The sequence below is a fragment of the Schistocerca serialis genome, chromosome 9 (assembly GCF_023864345.2).
Source record: "Schistocerca serialis cubense isolate TAMUIC-IGC-003099 chromosome 9, iqSchSeri2.2, whole genome shotgun sequence".
Lineage (NCBI taxonomy): Eukaryota > Metazoa > Arthropoda > Insecta > Orthoptera > Acrididae > Schistocerca > Schistocerca serialis.
This window is the reverse complement of record NC_064646.1, coordinates 443,139,268-443,165,555: the sequence shown is the minus strand read 5'-3', so window position 1 is coordinate 443,165,555 and position 26,288 is coordinate 443,139,268. Positions and strand designations below refer to the sequence as shown.

General features: G+C 42.1%; 1 non-coding gene across 1 annotated transcript; it reads left to right on the top strand.

The window, feature by feature from the left end:
• The first annotated feature begins 21,688 nt into the window (after positions 1 to 21,688).
• On the top strand, positions 21,689 to 21,761 carry Trnar-ucg (transfer RNA arginine (anticodon UCG)). The gene has a single exon. It is a non-coding gene; the product is annotated as a tRNA-Arg (tRNA).
• Positions 21,762 to 26,288: the final 4,527 nt, after the last annotated feature.

Here is a 26,288-nt window from a genome sequence, read left to right as displayed (position 1 = left end):
AAAAAAAAAAAAAAAAAAAAAAAAAAAAAAAAAAAAAAAAAACAGTAAACACGTAAACACGTGTGATTTGTAAGTACAATGGCAGCAACAAGGAAAGTCTTGTATTGGTCGATGTGTTGGGTTGTTGTATAACTTCGTAGCCTTTTTCCGAAAGTTTAATAAACACAACACATACATAGTCATTAATCATATATTCTCTCTGACTATTTACAAGTCTGCCAACGCTGGGCATATGCGAAGAGCTCGTCGAACCTTGTTTGGGGTGCATTTTCATCTGGAAAGCAAGTTCCTTGAAGTTTGTTCGAAAGAGAAGGGAAAATGTGCAAATCTATTAACTGAGAAGTCTGAACAAATATGTAAGTGAGAACACCTCTGTCTGGAAACTAGGTGAAAACATTGAATAAACTTGATACAACCGCCAGGGACTTGTGTCAGTCGATTATCTCACGTTATGAGAAACCACTGAAATCCAGAGAGTGGGTGACGAACATCCATACAACCGACGTGGCCGCAGAGACTGGTTACTCTCGACTCAAACAACCGATTGGCCAACCGGCTTTTAGTAAACATGCGGTTGTCCCGCGACTAGCGGTAAGTGTTGTACAGCTCAGAAGGCAGAACGAAGGTAAAAATTCCGGGCTCTGAACCCAACTCTAACGTCCCAGGCAGCTTTACAAGGAAGGACACCCCGTTGCAGAGTGAATGGTTTACTATGGGCAGTAAAAACGTACAGCGCACTACTAGCAAGCAAGAAGAAAAGTTGTGTGGTGGAACGGCGCCTATTCCCGGGCCCTGGGCCACCTGGACTGGGAAGAAACGCCGCCTCGCTAGCGACTACTCCGGGCCTCGGCTCCCTGGCTGAGACTTTGCTGCGCAGTTCGCTCTCATAGCACGTCGCGTCTTACTGTCCCGATCGGCCTCGGCCGCGTTTCGTGCGGCGTCGCGAGGCGAGCAGCGCCCCTGTCATCCGGCGGCTGTCGAGCACGGAGAACCCCCTCACACCCCCGGGTCAATGCTCGGGGACGCCGCCGCGGTCGTTCTGGAGCTCACAGGACGATCGAAACTGCGTGCACAGCCGCAGTTTTCTCCCACACAACGGCTCCCCAGTCGCTTGGGTTACAGGAACGCGCCACCGCTCCCAGCCGGGAGTAGCTTCCCTGGAAGTGTACGAGCTCCAACGTCGCACGGTACCTACAATGCGAATTTTCTGAACTGCCACCATAGTCATTTTAACTAAATTTAGTACATTCAGATTACTAAACAGTAAGACATTATCCAGTAAAAATCACGCTGGAGACGGAATAATATGACGCAAAAAATGCAGCTATGCCTACAGATAATTCTAAAACTGGGACAGCCAAAGCCAAAATACAGGGTTATTACAAATGATTGAAGCGATTTCACAGCTCTACAATAACTTTATTATTTGAGATATTTTCACAATACTTTGCACACACATACAAAAACTCAAAAAGTTTTTTTAGGCATTCACAAATGTTCGATATGTGCCCCATTAGTGATTCGGCAGACATCAAGCCGATAATCAAGTTCCTCCCACACTCGGCGCAGCATGTTCCCATCAATGAGTTCGAAAGCATCGTTGATGCGAACTCGCAGTTCTGGCACGTTTCTTGGTAGAGGAGGTATAAACACTGAATCTTTCACATAACCCCACAGAAAGAAATCGCATGGGGTTAAGTTGGGAGAGCGTGGAGGCCGTGACATGAATTGCTGATCGTGATCTCCACCACGACCGATCCATCGGTTTTCCAATCTCCTGTTTAAGAAATGCCGAACATCACGATGGAAGCGCGGTGGAGCACCATCCTGTTGAAAGATGAAGTCGGCGCTGTCGGTCTCCAGTTCTGGCATGAGCCAATTTTCCGCGGGCTACGCGTGAAACGTGCCCGCATGCGTTCAACCGTTTCTTCGCTCACTGCAGGCCGTCCCGTTGATTTCCCCTTACAGAGGCATCCAGAAGCTTTAAACTGCGCATACCATCGCCGAATGGAGTTAGCAGTTGGTGGATCTTTGTTGAACTTCGTCCTGAAGTGTCGTTGCACTGTTATGACTGACTGATGTGAGTGCATTTCAAGCACGACATACGCCTTCTCGGATCCTGTCGCCATTTTGTCTCACTGCGCTCTCGGGCGATCTGACGGCAGAAACCTGAAGTGCGGCTTCAGCCGAACAAAACTTTATGAGTTTTTCTACGTATCTGTAGTGTGTCGTGACCATATGTCAATGAATGGAGCTACAGTGAATTTATGAAATCGCTTCAATCATTTGTAATAGCCCTGTAGTTATACACTATTAACTGACAATTTGTACAGTGGACAGTTGTTTAAATAAAGCTGTTAAAACTATAAAATATAAAACTGAATGAAGGGTCCGATACTCCGCTGTAGCAACACTAGCCTGATGACCAGGATGACTCTTACTGAGTAAAGACAGACACACCAAACTGTTGGACTCCTCATTCAGTTTTGTATTTAATAGTTTCAACTCCCGTGTTTAAGCAACTGTCTACTGTGTGAACTGTCAGTGATCACGCATAGCTATGGCTACACTTGGCAGCGCCCCATTATGCCCACTGAATCAGTGGTTTCCACTTTTGCTAACAACGTTAACCCAGATGGAGTATCGTCCAGTAAGGGCGCCTTCAAGGCCCCACTCATACGAGCCACAGGAGACGCGCAGAGAGAAGCTGCTCCTTCGTCGTCGCTGACGTCTGGCGCGACTGCCTCGCCGCCGTACTCCGGTTGTGTCATGCAGTCTGCTGACCGGGGTTACTCTCTTTTACTTATGTTACTCAATAAGAAAAAAAGGAGTTAGTTTAAAAGTAAACACAAGGTGCCACTATTTCTCGAAGGAAGAGTAGTTAAAGGTTTACTAAGAAGGCAGTCACCGACCCAGCTGACTGTGCGTCGCTTAGTTACAAAAACAAAAACTTGCTCTCGATACTGTTCCTGGCTGTGTGTTATTTGCTCCACAGATTCATGCTCATTGACGACGTAACAAATAGAAAATCGCCAGACTGATTTGTGTTTCGACAATTCATTGCTTCATAAAAAGTTAACTGACGATGAAATTAAATTTCCTCAAAGCAGGCTGTTACATTAAGGCTCTCATTATTTTCCTCTTGTAATTGTTGTTGATTAGTTTCTGTGCGTCATCTTTCTTGCTGCGTTAATACAGACACAATTTCGTGTCAGAGAGTTTTCGGGTAGTCTCTGTGGGGCTAGAAGATACACTTAGGTGACAAAAGTCACGGGACAGCGACATGTACGTATACAGACAGGGCCGTCACCACACAGACCGTGCTTTCGAACGCCAACGTTCAGCGTGCCGAGTTCAGCGGCGTGCTGCTGAACGCTCAGGAACCCCGCGAGTTGCGCACACGGGACGTCGGCCTCCACGTGGTGTACGCGATCGCAGCGAACTGCTTGCGAAATGGGCTCGCGTAAAATTCCTACATTAGTTCCACGAGACACACATTTTCTCCAGTGTCCACAAGCTAGTCATGTTCCTCTGTCTGTGGTATACATAAAAAAAATTCAATATCCATGGACATTTTTTCAAGGCAGATAGGAAATTACGATGTCCCGTCAATAAGGACATCGCCTTCTAAAAATTCCATGATAAACAGTGCGATACAAATTTACAATGATTCTCCGTATAAGATAAAAACTATTTCATGATTCTCACTTTTTATTCTCACTTTTTAGGAAAACCCTAAGACCACTTTTACTTGGTCACTGTCGGTACTCAGAAGCCAATCGAACAAACTCACTCCACGAAAAAGGCGCACTTATATATGGACATGAATGGATGCTGGTGATCAGATAGGATTCTTACGTTCGTGTCGCGTGAACGAATCGTACTTAGACGTATCAGGGGTTCCATATCACACCAACTGCACACGCCCGTTACAGAGCCTTCATCACCTTGAACAGTCCCCTGCTGACATGGACTCATGAGGTTGACTCCATACCCATACACATCCATCCGCTCGAAACAATTCGAAGCCAGACTCGTCCGACAAAGCAACATATTTCCAGTCATCAACAGTCTAATCTCAGTGTTGACGGGCCCAGGTGAAGCGTAAAACTTTGTGTAGTGTAGTCATCAATGGTACACGAGTGGGCCTTCGGCTTCGAAAGCCCATATCGATGATGTTTCGTTGAATGATTCGCACACTGACACTTGTTGATGTCCCAGCTCTGAAATCCGCAGCAATTTGCGGAATGGTTGCACTTCTGTGACGTTGAACGATTCTCTTCAGTCGTCTTTGGTCCTTCTTGCAGGATCTTCTTCCGGCCCCAAAGATGTCGGAGTTATGATGTTTTACCAGATTCCTGATATTCACGGTACACTCGTGAAATGGTCGTATGGGAAAATCATGGCCACCTCAGAGATGCTGTGTACCATCGCTAGAGCAGTGATTACAGTACCGCGTTGAAAATCACTAAATCTTGATAACCTGCCATTGCAGCAGCAGTAACCGATCTAACAACAGCGCCAGACACGTCGTGCATTCATCCTTGATAGTTCAACAACGATTTCTTTGCCATAAATATTTAAAATCCACACACCACAAGAAAGGTCAATTATACGGTTCCTTTCTTTCTAGAATTCTACTCCAATTGTGCAGCTCGCAATTAGACCTTTTAGTATTAGGAACGTGCAACTTATGGCTGCATTACCTATCATTAACGCAACCTGCGCCCGCCATTTTGAAGTCTGCGATTTAGTACTAATAGCGCCTGAAATCTTGCAGTTTGGTTCAAATGGCTCTGAGCACTATGGGACTCAACTGCTGTGGTCATAAGTCCCCTAGAACTTAGAACTACTTAAACCTAACTAACCTAAGGACAGCACACAACACCCAGCCATCACGAGGCAGAGAAAATCCCTGACCCCGCCGGGAATCGAACCCGGGAACCCGGGCGTGGGAAGCGAGAACGCTACCGCACGACCACGAGATGCGGGCCATCTTGCAGTTTGCACGGGTAAAGTTGGTATACGCTTTTTCTCCCTGATCTTATCATAAAGATTGCTATTCACATCGTTCGTCGTAGCTCCGGTATCAATTATTATTACAGTGGAAAATCCTATGTTTACACTCACAGACGCTTGTACTAGATCTTTCATTTGTTCATTGCATGTGCCTGTGTCATTACACAATTCGTCGTTATACCGTAGTATTCTTGTATTGCCGTCTTGTCGTTGCCCTCACACCATTCCTGCTTTTTTGCCTACTTCTGTTGTTTATTTGTGGGTTCCGTGATTCTCTTTCACCACTTTTAGTCATACCACAAAATATATTTTAGGATTACATTCACTCACTTTGCCTCCATTAGCGTAGTTATTCTTGCGGCGTAGTCAACGCCGGCACGCCAGTCGGGATCACCAGAGAAGAGACGGCTCTGAGAAGAGGTCAGCCAATCGCACGCTGACCGACAACGCGGCGGCAGCGCCCCCTACGTGAGGATGACGTATGCGCTGTGTCCAGCTGGTGGCAGTCCACTTCGATAGCAGCGCCAACGTTAGCCACTTCGGTAGCCGATGCATCGTAGCAACTTCGTTAGAAATCTCTACGTAGCACAGACTTGCGTTTGTCTATTCTGAAGAAAACTGATTATTTTGTAGGTTGCCCTTTGCTTGCGACATATCTGTATAATCGAAGTTAAGTGTTTGTATTTGTCTAGTTGTAATAAAACTCATTAATATGAGATGTTTGAATGTTTGTCTAGCGAACTGAGTATGCAGGATTTCTAGAAACAACAGTTATAAATACTGAAGTGTTGGCAGAAGAGCCAACACCGTGTTGCTAGAGGAGGCCGAAATGGACGCGTTTATTTACACGCAGAGTGGCGTGAGGTCTGGAACAGATCAGAGAAATAAGACTAACAAAACAGGAGGTACTGGTAGAATACTTAACTTTAATCCACAATCGTAGAACATCGCTCTTGATTGTACATGCTTCATAAGATAAATATCAAATGCTATGGCGCCTTGCTAGATCGTAGCAAATGACGTAGCTGAAGGCTATGCTAACTATCGTCTCGGCAAATGAGAGCGTATTGGTCAGTGTAGCTTCGCTAGCAAAGTCGGCTGTACAACTGGGGCGAGTGCTAGGAAGTCTCTGTAGACCTGCCGTGTGGTGGCACTCGGTCTGCAATCACTGACAGTGGCGACACGCGGGTCCGACGTATACTAACGGACCGCGGCCGATTTAAAGGCTACCACCTAGCAAGTGTGGTGTCTGGCGGTGACACCACAAATACTACAGTTGGCAATGTTAAATTATCTTGCTTAGCTTGCGAGAAGAAGCGCGGTGGAATGTCAAACAAACTAGCGTCGCATCGACACACAAAACAAGCTTCACAAAGAACGCTTTTATTTTGTGTGAATACCAATTGAAATAATAAAGAAGTGATTATTTAAATATATACTCGGCGAGGGTTTCTACTCCTTGTCTTCGTGCTAACCAAACCCTACCTTGGCCAGCGACGCCGCCGGATCTCTCGACAGTTGAGAACATCTAGAGCATTATGGGCGGGGCCCTTCAACCAGCTCGCAATTTTGACGATCTAACGCGCCAATTGGACAGAATTTGGTACGGTTTCCCTCAGGAGGACATCCGACAACTCTTATTTCCCCTAAACAAACCATCGAAATTTTCGGAAATTGTAATCATTTATTTGTCTGTACATGCACATCACGTCTACTGATTTTTTCGTGGTGCGTCGATTTTTTACCATTACAGTGCAATACAGTTTTGCTTTGAATTACTATTACGTTTTTCTTGATTACCCTGATTACTTTAAGCACTTTTTTGCGAAACTAGCCCATTTTTTCCATTTCCTACTCCTTCTATTGTCTATGAAAAAAGCAATGGTGTAATTTATAGGAATTCTTGTCTACTCTCCGCTCGACTATTTGGATAGAAAAGTTTCAAGAGGGAACCTCAAGTGACGAATCTCGGAATGTAATGCAACCCCCGCTAAGTATTGCTCCAATACGGACAGCGAACACAAAATTAGACCTTGGCAGCTGCTGTAGGGATTTTGATTTGGTTTTCAGTAATGGGTTGAGTGACTCACGAGCAAAGTCAGTGTACATAACTTACTAATATATCTTGCTAATTGGCTGAACTATGATGAAGTGAAAACGATGCCTTCGCCATCTATCAGTGAAAGGAGTAAGTACCCTGACTACTGCTCCACGCTGGCAGCACCATCTGCAGTGTTTCCCAGCAAAGCAATAGCTGTACTGCTAATTGATGCAGGATTGCACTTCCATTGTTTGGGATGAGGTTGCGATATCCCATAAAATATGCAATAAAGCCTTCCACAGAGCAATAATTTATACATTTTCGTAACAGTAATAGCTGTAAGGCCGGCTTTACCGTTTTCTTTTCCGGAGACTTCCGTTAAACATTACCAGAAATAGCAACAGGGGAGAGAGCAGACGAACTCGTCGAATTTGCGATTTCCAACTAGCGTAGCACGTTAATATAACTTCAAAATTAATAAAATTAATGAAAAATTACATTACCAAATACAAAATTGCACAAAAAATTTAAACTTAAAACATGAAATTAACGTATTCTCGAAAGTCTTGGAACCGATGTCTGAGCGGCATTACTATTGATAACAGGCAAAAGTCGTTGAGATTTTCGATTCCCGTGATGGACGACCTATCTATACACATAAATAAATTTGTACGGAATTCTTTTAGCGCGACTCCTACTGCCTCCTGCCTGGTTTTCTTATGCGGCCCGCCATTAATTTCTCTTCATCTCAGATGAGCATTTACGTCTTCAACTGTTTGTTGGTTATATTCCGATATCTATGTTCTCTATAGTTTTTACCATCTACAGCTCCTTTTAGTAGCAAGGATGTTGTTCCCTGATACTTCAAGAAACGTCCATCATCGTGTGGCTTCTTCATCTCAGTGTTTTCCGTATGTCCTTCTCGTCGCTGATTCCGAGCAGAAACACCTCACTGCTTAACCTTATTAGTCCACCTAATATCCAGCATCCGTTTATAGCACCACATCTCAAACGTTTCGATTCTCTTCTTTTCCGGTTTCCCCACAGTCCGTGATTCACTACCATGCAATGCTGTTGCTCCATACGTACATCCACAGAAATTTCTTCCTCAAATTAAGGCCGAATTTTGATACTGTACCAGTTAACTTCTTTTGGCCGAGAACCCGTCTTCGCCTACGCTAGTGTGGTTTTAATGTGTCTACTTAGTCCTCCTTGTCCTATTTTGGTACCCATCCAGATAGCACACTGGAGTCACATTCGGAAGGACGACGTTTACATCCCGGCCATATCATGGCCAGACGCCATCATTCTTTATGTTTTGTGTGATTTCTCCAAGTGACTTAAGGTAAAGTGAACAAACGTCACGATTTGGCCGGGACAGTTGAGACTTTTGCATTAGAGTCCCCTTGTCCACCAATGGGTTCTGCAGGGACGCTTAGATGTTCTGGTTTTCAGGAATCAAATTCTCGCTTGTGTAAGAATTCAGTATATAATTTTTATATTTATAGCATTGAGAAAGTGTCTATACTTTATTTCAATATCAATATACAATGAGCAGTGGACAGATTATTTTAATGCCTGTTAGAATACAGATCGTTTCGGAGTGTGTTAATATGCAGCAGTTTGTCACATACAAGAAACAGAGAATGAAGTATAGAAAAAACTGTCGCTGATATGCGTTGAATATGAAAGTTCCAGCTCTTCACAACCAAACATGTATCTTACGAAAATATTTCGAAGATTTTGGAATTTCTATTGTTTCCTCCAGCTGAGCTTATTTTTTCTCTGATGAGGAAGATATTGACAACTGAGAAAACTCAAATAAAAGCATAGACTTTGAAAGCGATACTAATGGTCTAAGTTACTTTGAAATACAGTCGGATGGAATCCTATGACTTCTTAAAATTAAAGGCAAGCAAAGATTTGCTGAATCAAATTCTTTCATCACAGAGATATAAAAATCTGACTCATAAAAATTGCGTGTAATTACCTAAGCAAATGTGTCCTGTTTACCAGCTTTTAAGTGGATTATAATTATATAGTAACCATGAATGCTCTTATATTTTAGGTTATGTTTGTTGTATTATCATTTGGTGCCTCCGGTTCACTTCGTTGTAAGCTTCAATAATGTATAACAATTACAGCGTATGTTGCGTTACAGTGAGTGAGCAGTTATAAAAATGGTCCCAGCTTCGACTCCCAGAAATGAGGCTGTTTTGTATGACCCCACCAGAAGTCCTTCCGCCTCTATCCTTCATCCGCGCTTGTGACGTCTCTAATCATCTTGATGTCGGTAGGATGTCGTTGGTTTGTTATTTTGCTCCAAGGGTAGCGAAATTCCTTGACTTCGTCCATTCGAGGTTATCAATTTTTATGTCATGTTTATAGCTAATATCATTTCTGCTATTATTCAATACTCTCGTCTTCGTTAGATTTAATTACATTTCATATTCTGTACTCATTAGACTACTTATTCTATTCAACAACTCCCGTATTTCTCCTTCACTTTCAGTGAAGATAGCAATGCCATCAGTGAATCTTATCACTGAAATCTTTTCGCCATGAATTTTCATCTCAGTCCCGAACCTTTCGTTTATTTCTCTCAATGCTTCTTCAGTGCATAGGTCGAATACTGGCGGCGAAAGGCAGCATCCCTGTCGTACACCCTCTTTCATCCTGACACTTCGTTCTTAATCTTCCATTCTTAATAATTCCTTTTGCTTCTTGTACATGTTCAATGTCACCAGTCTTGCCCTACAGCTTACACCCATTTTTCACAGGAATTCCAATCACAGAAATCCTGCACCATTTTGTCGGACGTTTCTACCAGTTCAACGAATCCCATGAACGTGTCTTGCTTTTTCTTTAGGTTTTGCTTCCCTTATCAATCGCAACGTCAAAACAGTCTGCCTGGTGCCTTTACTGACGATATCTGACATTGTCAGAACAGCAGAAAGCGATAGCAAGCATATAATCAAATGTAAAATTATAAAAATTTCAGAAAAACTTTCTGTAAAGTTGGCTGGCTTGGGTCACTTGCGATGACTGCCGCCACTCAGGGTACGTCATCATAGATACTTAAATAACAGCTCTGATTAAATTCTGTTTGTTCATTTAAATGCGATCTGGCGCGGCAGCGGTAGCCCGAGGACTCTGGGTTATAATACCAATAACCTCCATCTACCAGTGTCTTGTACAAACTCAACAACAGCTCTTCCTGCTGTCAGTTTCCATACATTATTAATTGTTCCATGTTATAAACTGCCGAATAAATTTATTAATTTATATGGTTTTATTAATAAATTACGATGAATTACATAGTGTATTAAATCACATTATTTGTTCAATGACACGACATTTATAATCTTGCAAAATCGCAAACTCTGTAATGAAGTTTGATATTCTTTAATCTCAAGGTCTTTCCAAATCCACCTCAAACAGTTTAGCTCCTGGTGTAACTAACGGCTCCTCAGCCTCTCAAAAATCCAAGCAGTAATTATAGTATGAACCAACCGGACCTTCCCCCTACGTGAGTTCTACCTTACAATTTACAACAGTCCTATCCAGCTAACTAACACACTAAAATATCTTGGACTAGCCCTCTACCTACAGCTAATTTGGAAACCTCACCTACTAACCATCCAACGGAAAGCCCATAATAGACTAGAACTACTAAAATTATTAACTGACTGAACTTGGGGATTACGCCCCTCAGTTATTCTCCACATCTACAAAAGCCTGATCAGACCTATCCTTCCCTACACCTACACACACTCCACACCCTGTCCCAATACAACTTCAGTTCCCTCTCGCAGACAGTGAGATCCGCGACGATATTTATCCCTCCTACCAACTTTAGCTCTTCCCGCCCTATCCCTGTCCACATCAGAGTTCCCTCCCCTCTTCATCCATCACCATCCCCTCTGTCTTGCAACCACTCCCCCACCCCCCACCCCCATTTACACGACACACTACTGTTCACGCTCTGTCTTTCCCACCGACTGTATTTCCTACTATCCACCTCAGCTTCTACTTCTCATCTCCATAGTGTTTCCTGTGTAACAGACTTCTATGTTTCTACCCACACTCCTCAATCCTTGGAAATATACTCTCTCCTCCGGCAATTCCTCTCACCCTAGAGCAGGTCTTTTAATTTTTAAGTGTAAGTTCAGTGCTTCGGTGTTTTTATCAGAACTTCACTTTCCTGCAATGTGTTTTTAAACTATGTACATTTCCGTTTTTTAAAAAATATCAGTCTGTGCTTTTTAATTTAAAGTAGAACACAATCCCAGATTTTGTTTATATTTCTCACTGTAAAATATTTTAATTCGTTTGGCTGAAGCGCGGAGAACTGTACTACTGACAGCCCTCCTTCCACCTATCTGGAGCAGGGGGATGAAATAGCAATAAAGGGGAAAAATCATATTCTTCATCCTTTGCGATATGTATCAACATAACTTTAATTACTTTCTGTCTTTTAAAAAAGAACGAGGAAGAGAATAATCTTTATATCTTATATACCAAAACGCTAACGATCGGCACTTTCTGTAACTGCTAACTTGTCATTTTCATTCAACATAACGGCAAGTATTGCTGTAACTCTCAGTACGTGGGCGTCTGGTGTCATCCAGTGTATGATTTTGAATAATCAGATTACTTTTATGCGCTGTTAACTAAAAGCAAACGTGTCGTTTACTTCCTCGTTTTCAAAGGCAAAACCCTGCTTGCAGTTACTGACTGCATCGAAAATAACTGCTTGGACTTTTCAGTGCATAAAATTTTTACGACGCTTACAGGCCTTTTGTTCCAATTGCTGTCACAAATAGCGTGATATGTTCAACGAACTGATCTTTCTTCTAAATAATTATGATTTTTCCTGAAGATTTAAAATAAGAATGTTATGGATCATACAACGTTGTTGTACACTCCCAGTGCACTTGTAATACTACATTGCTATGTTAATTCCCTGTAAAATTTTTAAAAGTAAGCCAATAACAGTTTTTACTTCAGATAACTTTTCTCTTGTTTTGTTTGTTCTCAGATCTGAAGATGGTAGTTAAGCTACGGTTATAACTTCGCGAAAAAATTTTAATTTGAAATGCGACTGAGAAAATACAAGAAAATTTTGAAAAGTTTTAAAAAATTTTGTAGGTGGTTTTTAAACTTTTTATAATGTTACATTTGATTGTGCCTTTACCTTTCCTAAGGCCATACTGATTGTCATCTAAGAGATTCTCTCATAGCCTACACCAAACTGTGTCGTAGCGATAAGGCCGGTGGAGTAACGTGATCAGAAGTTGTGACATTCTCTTTTTTTTTTAATTCTTTATTTCATAACATAATAATTATACAAAATGACCCACCACCTTAATGATTAGTGGGTCCTATATTTCTAGTTTTACAATAGCAGCTTCTACATTCTACTTGACTACAGACAGTACTATAATTATTACTAGGCAGACTACTTATTTTACTAGTGTTAGCATAATTTCTAGTTACTACGAAAGGTTAGTATTAACTGCCTGCAGCGTTACAGTTGTGCCAGTGTTAATAATATAAACCTACTTGGATGCCTCGCTCATAGAGCTAATCCCTATGAGCATACCACTGGCACAGGGCAGGCAAGAAGTTATTTATCGCTGCAGGTTTCTAACTTACTATCCTATTCTAATTAACTGAATCTACTTCTTATTCTACGTCATAATCGGTGCGTTGTCTCAGTTCAGGATCACCCCAGTCCCCCTGGTCCTGCACGTGGCGGATTCCAACTGTAAAGTCGACCTATTCATGAGCAGGCGGTACGGGATTGGGGCAGTGGTCACAATCGGTGATTTCTAGTTATCTAGTCACGAAGGTCTCTCAGAAAAGTTTTCAATACTTTTTGTGATCCTCGTTGGCTAGCGTATTCAGTCTCTGAAAGGTCTCCTCTTGTCTTAGAAGGTCATAAGTGTTTGTACTTGGTAGTTGTCGTCTCAGTGTTTCGGCTACATCATCGAAAAGGGGGCACTCGTAAACCACGTGGTCAGGAGTCCCCTCCGGTGCGCCACAGTCGCACGCGGGCGTTGCCCTTTTCCCAAACCGACATAGATAAGTCGGATAGGGGCCATGACCAGTGATAAAGTGGAACAATCCCCGAGTTGGCTCGAAGTATTTCATCTTCAATCTTTCCTTAACATCTGGTAGGAGCTGAAAGGTTCTTCTACCAGTTTCATCTGACTCCCATATCTCCTGCCATAGATCTTCACCCCTTCCCCGTATCTCTCCTTTTTCCTTGACTGGTGCCCCCATAATTTCCTCTACTTTGGTGATATTATCTTTTTTGGCCCAGTACCATGCAGCCTGTTCCCTTATCCTTATATCCAGGGGACAGAGCCCCATTATAATTAACAGGGCTCCTCCCGGAGATGTTCTATATGCTCCCACGGACCTTAGTATCATGTTCTTTTGTACTATTCTCACCGTCACGGCAGGCACCACCCTCGTGAGCCTGTGAGCCCAGACTCCCGAGCCGTAACCCACTATTGACGTCAGTATACTATTATGATAGAGCTTAATTAGATGAGGTGGAAGGTGGAATCTCTTATGTCCAATGGAAATCAGGTTATTTAGTAGTTGCAGTGCTTTCTGGGTTACGGTTTCAATGTGCCTTGCAAAGTTCCACCTTTCATCGATGATGATTCCCAAGTAGTGCGTTTCTCGTCTCCGAAGAACCGGCGTACCGTCAATTCTCACGGTCGGGTTTCTCATTAACTGTCCTTTGAGTAATAGGTAAGTCGACTTGGTTGGTGAGATAGTCATCTTGGTGTTGCGGCACCATAGTTGTAGTTTGTCTATTGCTGTCTCAATTTTCGGTTCTATGTCCTCGCGACTTCGGCCGCCGACCAGCAGGAGGAGGTCGTCAGCGTAGGCTATCACCTCTCTTTATCGTTCGTTCGTTGCGTTTTAATTTTTTCATGTTTTCCACTATGTCACGCCAGGCGAATTACTCGACAGTACTTGAAAATGGTCGCGGCAGATTCCTCCCGTGTAGCAAGCCAGACCTTACAATTGCCTCTCCCACGATAAAACAGGTCACAGTAAATGATTCACTCGTATTCAAAGATTTATATTATCCAAACTACTAAATATGCAGATACTATCTGTATTCGGCATGTGTTGCAATGCCACAAGCTGATTTAAAATTTTGACACAACGTTGCATTGGAATTGGCCCATGGTTTCATATACTTTTTTTTAATACGTTTGCGAAATGTGCTGCGGGTAGCTTTAGTAGCAAAGAAGTAATAAAACATCATGCGTAACGCGGAAATTTCTCACGCGTCTCATTGTTTATGACGTATTGCCTGAACTATGTGCCGTACAGTGATATAAACTTGCCAGCACATTTAGTGATATATGTGGGTACTGCATGCAAAATATATTGCGAAAAGAGTTATCAGTAACGATGTTATACGTTAAAACGTTATGCGTGATGCAGCAGTTTTACGGGGTTTCATCACTTCTAAGGGGCTGTCAGCGAGAAAAATGTTCGTAAGGGTTTAAAATTATGAATTGTGTAAAGTTTGTTACCAGTCGCGAAGTGCTCTCATTCTCAAGTACTGGATGAATAAATCTGGGTACTTTCAGTCTGTGGCATCTCATTGTTTATTACGTCATACCTGCTGAACTATGCGTCGCACTCTTTTTTTGGGGGGTGGGGGTGGGGGTGGGGGGGGGGGGGGGGGGAGGGTCTAGGAACCTTCGAGAGGCGCAGAACAACTCACCAAAGTTTCATCGCAAGCGGATGAGTGGTTTAGGAACGCATAGAGGACAAACATATAAAGATACATTTATTTTTATTTATATAGGTGATCGATGCATGAATAGAGCTATAAACTCACCGATTTCGCATTGAACCCACGAGTTGGCATTACAGGTGCAGTGCCTATACAAAATGGCGACAAAGCGAGAAAAGAGTTTTTGTGTTTTGGAATATGCGAGATGTTTATCGGTTAGAATAGCGCAGCGTGCATTCAGAAGGAGTTATGGAAAAGAACTGCCACGTAAACAGAGTATTGCGCGGCACGGCGTCGACAGTTTAGGGACTCTGGTTGTCTCTATAAACAGAAAAGTACCGGTCGATCAAGTGTGCCAGACGCTACCGTGGAAAGGATGAGGAAAGTTTCGCGTGCAGTTAAAAAAAAAAAAATAAATAAATAAAATTAAATTAAATTAAAAATAAAAATCAACATCAACGGCCTGCGCAAGCCGCGAAATGGAAAACCGCAGCACACTGTGTGGAAGATTTTGCGGCGGCGGTTATACGGGGTGTTCAAAAAGTCACTCCGCAGTGCCGTATGATTGTTAGCCGCGCGTACCGTATGCCGCAGTGAATACACCGAAATGAAACTCACTGCAGTATCGTTCTGAGTTTATTGTCTCGTTGAAAAATATAGGACCCACAATCCGACGTCTAGAAAATGCATATGGTTCAAATGGCTCTGAGCACTATGGGACTTAACATCTGTGGTCATCAGTCCCCTAGAACTACTTGAACCGAACTAACCTAAGGACATCACACACATCCATGCCCGAGGCAGGGTTCGTACCTGCGACCGTAGCAGCAGCGCGGTTCCGGAATGAGCGCCTAGAACCACTCGACCACCGCGGCCGGCTAGAAAATGCTATCCAAACGCCTGTTTTCACAGAATGAAGTGGTTCCTCATGAGTACACAGTGGATTTATAGTACTACACATACGAGAATTTTGCGAGTTCATGTACCCGGTAAATGAAATCATGCCTCATCAGTGAAAAACGTTTCATTAAGAGTATCCCTTCCATTTTGTTGAACGAAATTTTTGAACCATTGACAATAATGCTGTTTTTTGCCATGAACAGTATTTTTCATTTCTTGCACGACTCTCACTTTGTATGGGAAAAGTTCTAATTTTCTCCTTACAGCTGCGTGGGCCGTTCCGACACTAACATCGATTTCCTGGACGAGTTTTCTTATTGACTTGTTTTGACACATGGACATTTTATCGGAAATATGGAGTAGTTTATCCTCAGACAAAACGCTAGGACGACCACTTCTCGGTGCATCTGTCACTGAACCCGTACTTCGAAATTTGACAATCAAATGTCGCACAGTATCGCGATGTGGGGGTGTTGTCTCCCGGAAAACTGATTTAAATGTTTGACGAACTGAAACTGTGTATTTACCGCCAGCTTTGAACACTTGTTCGACTAAAAACAAACGTTCTTCAATGGTTAGCATTTCAACACTGACAAAAACCAAACAAACGAACAAAGGAACCAAACTTAAACGTTCACGTCAACACGACACACACCAACGATACTACTGACGCTGGCTGAGATAAACGGAACAGTGGAATGCTGGGACAGTCCACTTGAAGGGAAGTAACCCAGGCAGGCAAACAATCATACGGCACGCGCGGCTAACAGTCATACGGCACTGCGGAGAGACATTTTGAACACCCCGTTATTTCAAATAGCACCGTCTGCAGCTCGTGTAACTATTAAAACCGGAAGATAACGGCCTGTGCCTTCAATTTTGCATCACAGTGCAGGGAGTACTTGAAGATGAACATTTCGCCTCCAAGTTGATATTCAGGGGAACCAACCGCCCAGTTACATGGAAAGGTTAATCGCCACATTACATTGTAAGAGTATGGGACACTGGAAATCCTCAAGAAATTGTGGTGCATGAACGAGATTCACCGAAGGTTAATGTTTTCTGTGGGATGTCACCCATGAAGCTGTACGGGTTGTATTTTTTCTGTGAGAGGACCGTGACGGATATGTCATCTTGATATTCCACAACTGACTGCTGATTATTCCGAGAATTTCAACTTCCAACAAGACGGTGCACCCTCTCACAGGAGGATCCATGTTTGTCGCTACCTAAATGACGAACTTGGCTTCTTTTGCCTTACTTGCCCTCCCCCTACTAAAGGTCACCTAACCAAACGCATTGTGTTTTTCTTTTCCTTTGGGGGTACGTTACAGACCGCGTTTACGCAACTCCACTGCCAGGAACACTGGAACATTGAAGTTAAAATCTTCATCTTAGAAGAAACATGACGCGGCCTAATAACCAAGAAGATTTTAACTTTAATGACAACGGCCACGAAAGCCTGCAGACTTACATAAAACGCTTGTATGGGCAAGAGGTTCATACCACCATCAGAAGACTGGAGAACCTTCGCAGAAGAAGACGTAAATTACTATGCGATTTGGCCTTTCTATCCCGGTGCCGTGCTAAGGATGTTATTCCCACGTTCGCCAGAATTCGCCACCGTGTGCAGACAGTGAAAGCCAGGAGAATCTACCAAAGGGCCAGCGAAGCACTTCTCCGTGAAAGAATCCAGCAAATACGCAGAGACTTGAATTATGTTAGCTTCATTTTAATTGATGTGCATTTTTCATTGGCGGCAAATTTCTCACCCCAGGATTGGGATAAAGTGGACAGAATAACGTTTGATCATTCAACAAGGTTTTCGGATTTCAGTGCTATGAAACAAAAAGAGAAGTTCGAGAAGGCAGCGGTTACAGTTCAGAAGGAAGACGCTACTGTGGATCCGAAGAGAGTAGTTGTGAATCTCTTGTCAGAAGTACTCGATGAAGCAGCTGTTTCAGTCCTGGGCAAATGTCTGAATTTCGCAACTACGCCGAAGAGAATATCTGTTGAAGAAATCGTAAGTGCCGTCGAAACATTCTTGGTTCGTCTTCCGAAGGCGCAAGCCGAAGAAGTTAGACAAGATGTGTCGAGAGTTTTACGTAAATCGAAACCTCCGAAAAGCAACACATCGGCGCAGGAAAGGAAATCTCTTATTGAACTCATGAGAAACGTAAGCATCGTTGTAACAAAATCGGATACGGGAGATGCTACTGTTGTTTTGGACGCTGTGGATTACCACAGAAAGATGGAGCGACTACTAGTTGATCGTTTGTATCGCAAGTTAAAAGCGATCCGACGAGCAGAATCGTTCGGAAAGTGAAAAACCTGATGTCGGATTCCAGACTGGACAGCTCCATTACAAAGAATCTAACACCTCGAACACCTGTCTCACCCAGAATGTACGGACTACCGAAAATACAAAAAGAATCGGTTCCTTTGAGGCCTATAGTCAGTGGGATTAACTCGCCGACTTATTTTTTAGCACGTCATTTATCTGGCAAACTGAGACATCTAGTTGGTCAGCCCGCGTCTCGTGGTCGTGCGGTAGCATTCTCGCTTCCCACGCCCGGGTTCCCGGGTTCGATTCCCGGCGGGGTCAGGGATTTTCTCTGCCTCGTGATGGCTGGGTGTTGTGTGCTGTTATTAGGTTAGTTAGGTTTAAGTAGTTCTAAGTTCTAGGGGACTGATGACCATAGATGTTAAGTCCCATAGTGCTCAGAGCCATTTTTTTCTAGTTGGTCAAACAAATACTTTTATAAAAGATTCGAAACATTTTTTAGAAATTATACGCACACTGAGGAAATCTGCAGGTGACATTCTTGTTAGCTTCGATGTGACATCGTTATTTACTAACGTCCCAGTATCAGATACAATGGAGATCATAAGAGAAAATGTTGCTCCAGATGTTTGTGACTTAACTGAATTGTGTCTTCGTTCTAGCTATTTTAAATACAATGGTGACTTCTATGAACAGGCTGACGGCCTTGCTATGGGCTCACCCATTTCGCCAGTTGCAGCTGACGTTTTTGTGGAACATTTTGAGCAACAAGCGTTAAGTAGTGCTCCTTTGAAGCCTTCTTGCTGGCTCTCCGTTATGTGGACGATACATTTGTTATATGGCCACACGGCGAAGAAGAAGCTCATGCGTTCCACAACTTCTTAAATGGAATTCACCCCAAAATCAAATTCACCTTGGAGGCTGAGAGTGAGGTCGGTCTCCCGTTCCTAGATGTGTTGGTATACAGAAGATCCGATAACACTCTAGGTCACACAGTGTACGGAAAGCCGACTAACACAAACAGGTATTTAGATGCCACTTCGCACTACCACCCAGCCCAGTAGCAAGCAGTACACTGTCTTCACGTGCCTTCCGTATCAGCGATGACAACTTGGAATCGGAGTTGAATTGTTTAAAGAGGACATTGAAGGCAAATGGGTATGATAGTTATTCAATCGACAGGGCTTTTAGGCGGAATATTTATACGGATAATAAGAATGATGAGGAACCGCCTTCTCACTCCGTCAGGTTACCGTTCGTTTCTGGGGTCACTGACCGCATAAGCAGAATTTTAGATAAAAATGGTATTCAGACGTCTTTCTATAGTCAAAACAAAATTAAAGACTTTTTCCGACGGAAAACGGATACACCTCATTACCTCCTCCATGCAGGCGTCTATCAGGTGTCATGTGGCTGCGGCAAAGAGTATATAGGCGAAACGGGAAGAACTGTTAAAGAACGCATTAAGGAACACGAACGGCACATGCGGCTAAAACGAAGTGCAAAATCGGCAGTAGCGGAACATCATGAGAACTGTGGCTCTGACATCGATTTTAATAATGTACGTGTACTGGCTAAAGAAACAAACATTTATGGAAGAAAGATCGAGAAGCGGTTGAAATTTCTAAGAATGCATATAATTTCAATGAGAGGACGGCTATAGGCTTCCGGCATCGTTGCTCCCCGGCATCAAAGAAGTAAACACTCGGCCGCGGTGTGTGAGCGGCATGAACAACGCGCTACAAGTCACCTCGGCGAACAATAATATTTTTGGTAAACATTCCCTCTCTCTTGCTCTGTCCGTTTCGAATCTAGCCACTGATGACGACCAACCAATAGCGGTAGCAGGCATTTCAACCAATAACCCTTCTCCAGCATACGTGGGGAATAGTGCCTTTCTATCCAGTGGCGGTGACCGCCTGTGGTATTGACAGGAGATGAGCTACCAACGCCCTTTTTCTGCATCAGAGCGGGAATATTAGCCAATGACTATGGCCCACTAATGGTAGCCATATGAATTTTAACCAATACTATCACTTCTCTAGTACGAACGCCAGAAAACTCCCCTTTATAAGTGAACGCGACACTCGTCTCCGACAGTGTTCCAGCAGTAGTGGACACCAAAATATCCTGAGGAAGATCCCAGCAGAGGGGTCGAAACGTCGAACATTTTAGAAGAAACATGACGCGGCCTAATAGCCCAGAAGATTTTTAACTCCAATGACAACGGCCACGAAAGCCTGCAAACTTACAAAAAATACTGGAATAGCTCTTCAACGCATCTATGCTGCTGTGATGACTACTGCCAGAATGTTACTGCATACGGTATGGAACGAACCTGATTACCGTTTAGGCGTGCGACGTGTAATCAGAGAGGCCCACACAGAAAATTTGCAAAATGCGAACATGGTGAGCTGATGGCTCTATTCCTGCGTCACTAATAATTTTACGTGTAATACTTTGGTGCATACAGAACTATGAAAACGAATGAATCACTTACACTAACCCTGTATTTTGCTGTCGCAATTACCGTAGACTTCACGCATATGATGTCCGGGGACGTTTTAAATCAACATATTCTTGTCTGCGGGTCTTTGGCTTGGGATCCATTATTCCTAAAATTGCCATATTCTGCTCCACTTACCAGTTCTTATTATTCACGACGTGTTTTTGAAAAGTAGGCCTATTTTCCGATCTCTGTCTTGGACTAGTTTGTCAGCATAGCTCCTGCAGAACCAATGCCGTTAGATACTCCAGTACGGTATAATTCAATTTTTAATCAATGAAGATAGAACGATATTAAAATTCATAACGAAAACTGACTGCTCATAAAAATCTGTGGCGGAAATCCCAGTAGTTTTGTTTCCAGTTGCGCTTTTTATTATTTTTGTGAAATCTGTACCCAAAATCTTTTTAACACGCAATGAATCTGTGTAGGAGTTACTGGAAGAACATGTTTCAGGAAAATTATGTTGAATGTTAAGAGATGTTGAAGTTCAGATGTTAAAGTTCACTAAGTTTCAAGAGACGGCTTTAAATGACGAGTATGGCAGTACACTACAACCCCCTACGTACCCCACGCGTAGGGATGCTGAGAACGAGATTAGATTAATTATAGCACGCTCGGAGGCAAAAACAATTATTCTTCCCGAGTTTTATATGTGAATGGAACGGGCGAAGCTCTAATAACTGGTACAGTGGGACGTAAATGTAGATAGCCCTGTAAACATTATTTCTCGTGCATCAGGTGAAAATTAAATTTACTCATTTCCAGCATGTTGGGTGTATGGATTAAGAGGGGATAACCGCGTATAAAATATAATATTCATTCTCGATCCATATGCAGCTGCCGTCTGCATTCAAAACTTTCGACATAGCAATGTGAGACGTGTTTCTTCCTGTTTAACGTCTGACATTGAAGTACACGTTACGACAATTGCTTCGCACAAAAACAATGTCGAGTATGAGTCTTCCTAATACGGAATGTTTTTTCGAGAAGACACCGACAAATCTTTCCATTTGTACACTTTGAAGTCAGTACATAGCTCTACGCCTAGAGTGTGCTGCCATCTTTAGAGTTAACGTGAAACCACCAACGTAATAACCTCTAGCGGCAGGAGATTGAACTACTTTGTGGAGAAAAGGAGATACAGAGCACGCAGTAGCCACCGACCGTGTGGCCTAATGGATAAGGCGTCGGACTTCGGATCCGAAGATTGCAGGTTCGAGTCCTGTCACGGTCGAATTATTTTTCTCACTCTTTGCTAGATGAATGTTTTGCTCTTCCGTTGTCATGAATCCGTCGTGGAGTGTACGATAGCGCGTGAAGAATTTATAAATGGTGCACCTGAATTGAAACAATTGTATTGCCACATGTGCGAAGTAACGCGGCGTGCAGTGAAAATTTACCGAGACAGTCTTCACCGTAAATGTCAGGGCAAGTGACTGCCTTCATACGAAGAGGAACAACCTTTGCTCCGAAATGTTAGTTAGAAGTCAAGTCGTGACATTTTCCACTCTATTATGGCAAGCATTAAGGGCAGACCTTCATCACTAGGCAATTGTGTTGGACTGACCTTCAGAGAACGGTGTACTTTATTAAATAGACTCAGTTCGAAATGAACTGCGGAACTACCCTTTTAACACCTAAATAACTGCTCAGTATTGAAAAATAAAGAAAGTCGCAATTGCTTTCATTCTCATATAGAGATGAATGACTATTATTACTTGCACCAGCTGAACGATATCTGGGAAAAATTCGCAGTGATTTATTGTTTTATTCATCGCTATAATTTTCAACAACTTTAGTATATATTTTTCAGAATAACATTAAGTCACGAGTTTCAAATATATTTTGTTACACCTTTACAGTTTCGACAAATTAATTTGTCATCTCCAGAAGCCTACAAAACTAGGGATATATTTGAAGTATAAGAAGTATGTTACAGCAACGTACGTAGTATTGGTGTAGTAGTGTCAATGTGTTCTTCATAGAAGTAAAATCTCGTGATATGTCCAGAAATGTAGTTATTGTGTCTGAGTACTGTAAACATAGATTGACAATTTACAGCAACTGAATATGCCAGGCTGGTGTGCTAGTAGCAAGGAACACAATAAAAATATAACGAAGGTATATAAGGACGTTTAATAAAATACATGTGAAAAAAAACATGGAACGCAGTTCTTACATATAAATAGGAATTGCTAATTTCCACATTTTATAAGAGATGATATGCAGCCAAAATAGGGTGTGTTTTTTAATACTTGATCATTCAACAAATCTTTTGAATTCAGGTGGGAATGTTTACATATTCCAGCCTTCCAAAAGGATCATTTTGTAGCCCTAATTTTGTAGCTTCTAAAGAGACAAAAATAATTTGACGAAACCAATAAGGTGTAATAAAAAATATACGTAACTGACGACTGAAATATATTCTGAAAAATCATTTTACCTTCTTAGTTTTTGTTCGTTTGTCCTTTATCTCTTTCTTATGGTGATTACTATACAAAGTTTTGAGAGATCTGATTCTGTTCTGTACTCTGATGTGTTAACTGTTTTACAACAGCAAACATTTTTTCTTAACGAAGTCGTATACTAACCAGAAACTACAAATTATGTGTGGGGACAGCATTTTTTAGAGCGGAACACTGCCTTCCACGAAACGAATCCGTTGAAATGTCAATAGCAACTCTGTCGGATGTCTTATTACACAAGAACTTCGTGGCTGATTGATACGTAACAGTGTCATAACATCATCAGTGTTTACGAGTTCCGAGTGTGAAATAAGGCACGTTTACTGAAAAGATGTGTGAAATAGATATTAGTGTCAGTGGCGTTAACAAACTACATAACTCGTTAAAACTGAACAAAGCTCCAGGGCCCGATGGAATCCCTATTAAAGTCTACACTGAATTTACGGCTGAATTACTACTGTTCTAACTATAATCGTGGGACATAAAAACCGTACGCAGTATTTGGAAGAAAGCACGGGTCACATCCATCTACTGGAAGGCTAGCGTAACTGATCCACAAAACTGCAGTCAAAGATATTGACAGTCATGTGTTGTAGAATCTAAGGACATGTTCTGAGCTGGAATGCTATGAGTTATCTCCGAAAAGAATGACCGCCTCCATGCCAACCGGCAATGTTTCCGAAAACATCAATTATGTGGTGGACAGTCAGGTATTCCTCAGTTTCCGAAAAAACATTTGACTCAGCACCATATCTACACGTATTATCAAAAGTACAATCGTACGCGGTATCAAGCGAAGTTTATGACTACATTGAAGATTTCTTGGCTGGGAGGGGACAGCATGTTACCGTGGATGGAGACTCATTGACAGATGCAGGAATAACTTCGGAAGTGCTCCAGACATAGAATGTAGGTCAGCTTCTGAATGCCTGTGAATAGCATCAGGCTAACAGTGAGTTGGTTAGCTATATTTTTGACGTTATTTTGCAGCTTAAATAAGAAAGGAAGTATACAAGAATTTAAGATCACTGTTTCGGAGCTAACAGGCACAGCTGGTGGTGTATTATTTTATTGTAAATTACGTACTTTGTGATTGACAGCAGTTTATGAAACGTAGTTTCGTCTCATGAAGATAGCTGTGCGAACGAAGTTATCTATTTAATGACTCCCATAACACATTGTCCATTTTTTGTTTTGTTTTGAAAATTATTCGTTCATGTGACTTTCGAATCTCCGTTTGATATTTAAGGAAGTGAATGCGTAACCAGCTCCTCAGGTAGGCCTAACATACGGAGTGTTCGGGAATACCGTTACAAACTTCTAGGACTTGTATAGGGGACAGTGTAGATAATACTTTGAATGGGAACCCATGTCCGGACGGCGGTTTCAGTTCAGATGTGTAACGCTTCCAAGTCTGCTTAGAGAATGAGAAAAGTCTCAGAGTTGCTTGTACTGGTATGCAATATTGTAGACGGGATGACGTGTACAAATGTGTATAACAACGTTGGCGGTCGCCACATCGAACGGATGTTGTTATGCACTAATACTGCTCTGTACGTACAGTGCGCTGGTTCTTTAATTTTGGAATAATGTAAAAACGTACTGTTTAAGTATTAATACAAAGAAATGTACTTAAATGTTAAGTGGATGTTTCGTTATGTTTCCTTTCGAATTGTAACTTGATAATTGTACAGCGTCATGCCTAATTCAATTCCTCAAGCAGAAATAGATGAGCTAAACGTCGGGACTGAAACGGTCGTAGAACATTTGCGGACATGGATTGCTATTCAAAATGTTATGTACTCATTCCCCTGTGCAGGTCCTAGAAGTTTGGAATGGGAATCTCCGAACACCCTGTGTGCTCTATATGGTTTTCCTACCTAATGCTGAATATGTTTTATGTGCGTGATAGCACGTGAAGTCGTACGTGATCAGTATATCTGACCAGTCGCAATGCCGCGTGGTAGACGGCCGAAGACTATGCAGTTAACGCGCCGTCCGCTAGATGGCTCCCATGTACACTCGACGCGTTGTTTTGCTGCAGACGACGTCGACCTAAAAGAAGGCCATGAAAATTGATAACGTCGGCTCATATGTCCTGTCGACCAAGATGTATTTAGGTCGACAGAATGTTTTCCAGGACACGAACAAATTAACCGATGAATTCTATCCAGAATTACTCATAAACAAGCAACGAAATTGCCTCTGCTGTTATCTAGAGCGTACAAAAGACTCGAATCCAAAATATATAGTAGGCCTAAACGTTAATATATATATTTACAACTGTTTCCTATTGCATGCATGGTAAAACGATTTCCCCTTCAGGCTAAACTTATTTATTGTGCAGTTTTGACTAAAAAAACTAATTTCGATAAGTTCTTCTTTTATCCTTGTGCCATCGGTGTTCGCGTTGAATTTCGTTTAGTCATTTATCACGTACAGGCTCTCAAGGGAAGTATGAATGGCGTATTCCGCTAATGTTAATTTTTCTAATTTAATGACCCATTTTTTTCAAGAACTACTTCATGCAACTTAACGAAACTTTTACAGGTTTCTTATAGATACTTCGTGTACTCACTCCTCTAGTTTGGTAGAAGTATATATGTTACCGCCCAAACCCGATTTTAGGTTGAACTAGTTTCGCCTAGGTCAAACTCGTTCATCCTGTTTCTGACAGGATAAAACACTTTAGCCTATGTCGAATTGGTTTATCCTAGTTAGAATTTACATGCTTTAGGATAAACTGGTACCGTACGTCATAGTCTGAACTCATTTCACCTAGTTTGTATCTTCTATAAGCTTTTAAAAGTAAACTGAATAAAGGAATAGAAATTAAATATTCAATACGATTCATTAAAGTTATTAGTTAACTTATCAGTAACTTCACATCTGTCTCCAGATCAACTTACATTTATCCATCCACAGAAATCACCTTATCTGCAGTTTGCTTATTTTTGCAAGGTTTACATTGGTGGCACTTAGAATTGCAGAGTACTTCGTTTTTCCCAGTGCATTTGTTTGTTGTACAGTTTTTCATGCAATTGCATTTCATGAAGCCTTGCCCTGATCCAAAAAATGTTTTGTGGCTGCAGTCCTTAAAGATATTTCAATCTACTGGTTAATATCTCCCACATCTAAAAACTTCTGAATGCAGACGTCGAAATCAGTCCTAAAAAAAATAAAAAAAGATGATAACACAAATATTTTTAATATTTTACTACAAAAAATTATGGAAAATTTCAATAAAATTATACCTGCAATAATGTTTTTGAAGTACGCCATGCTTGGTGGCAATT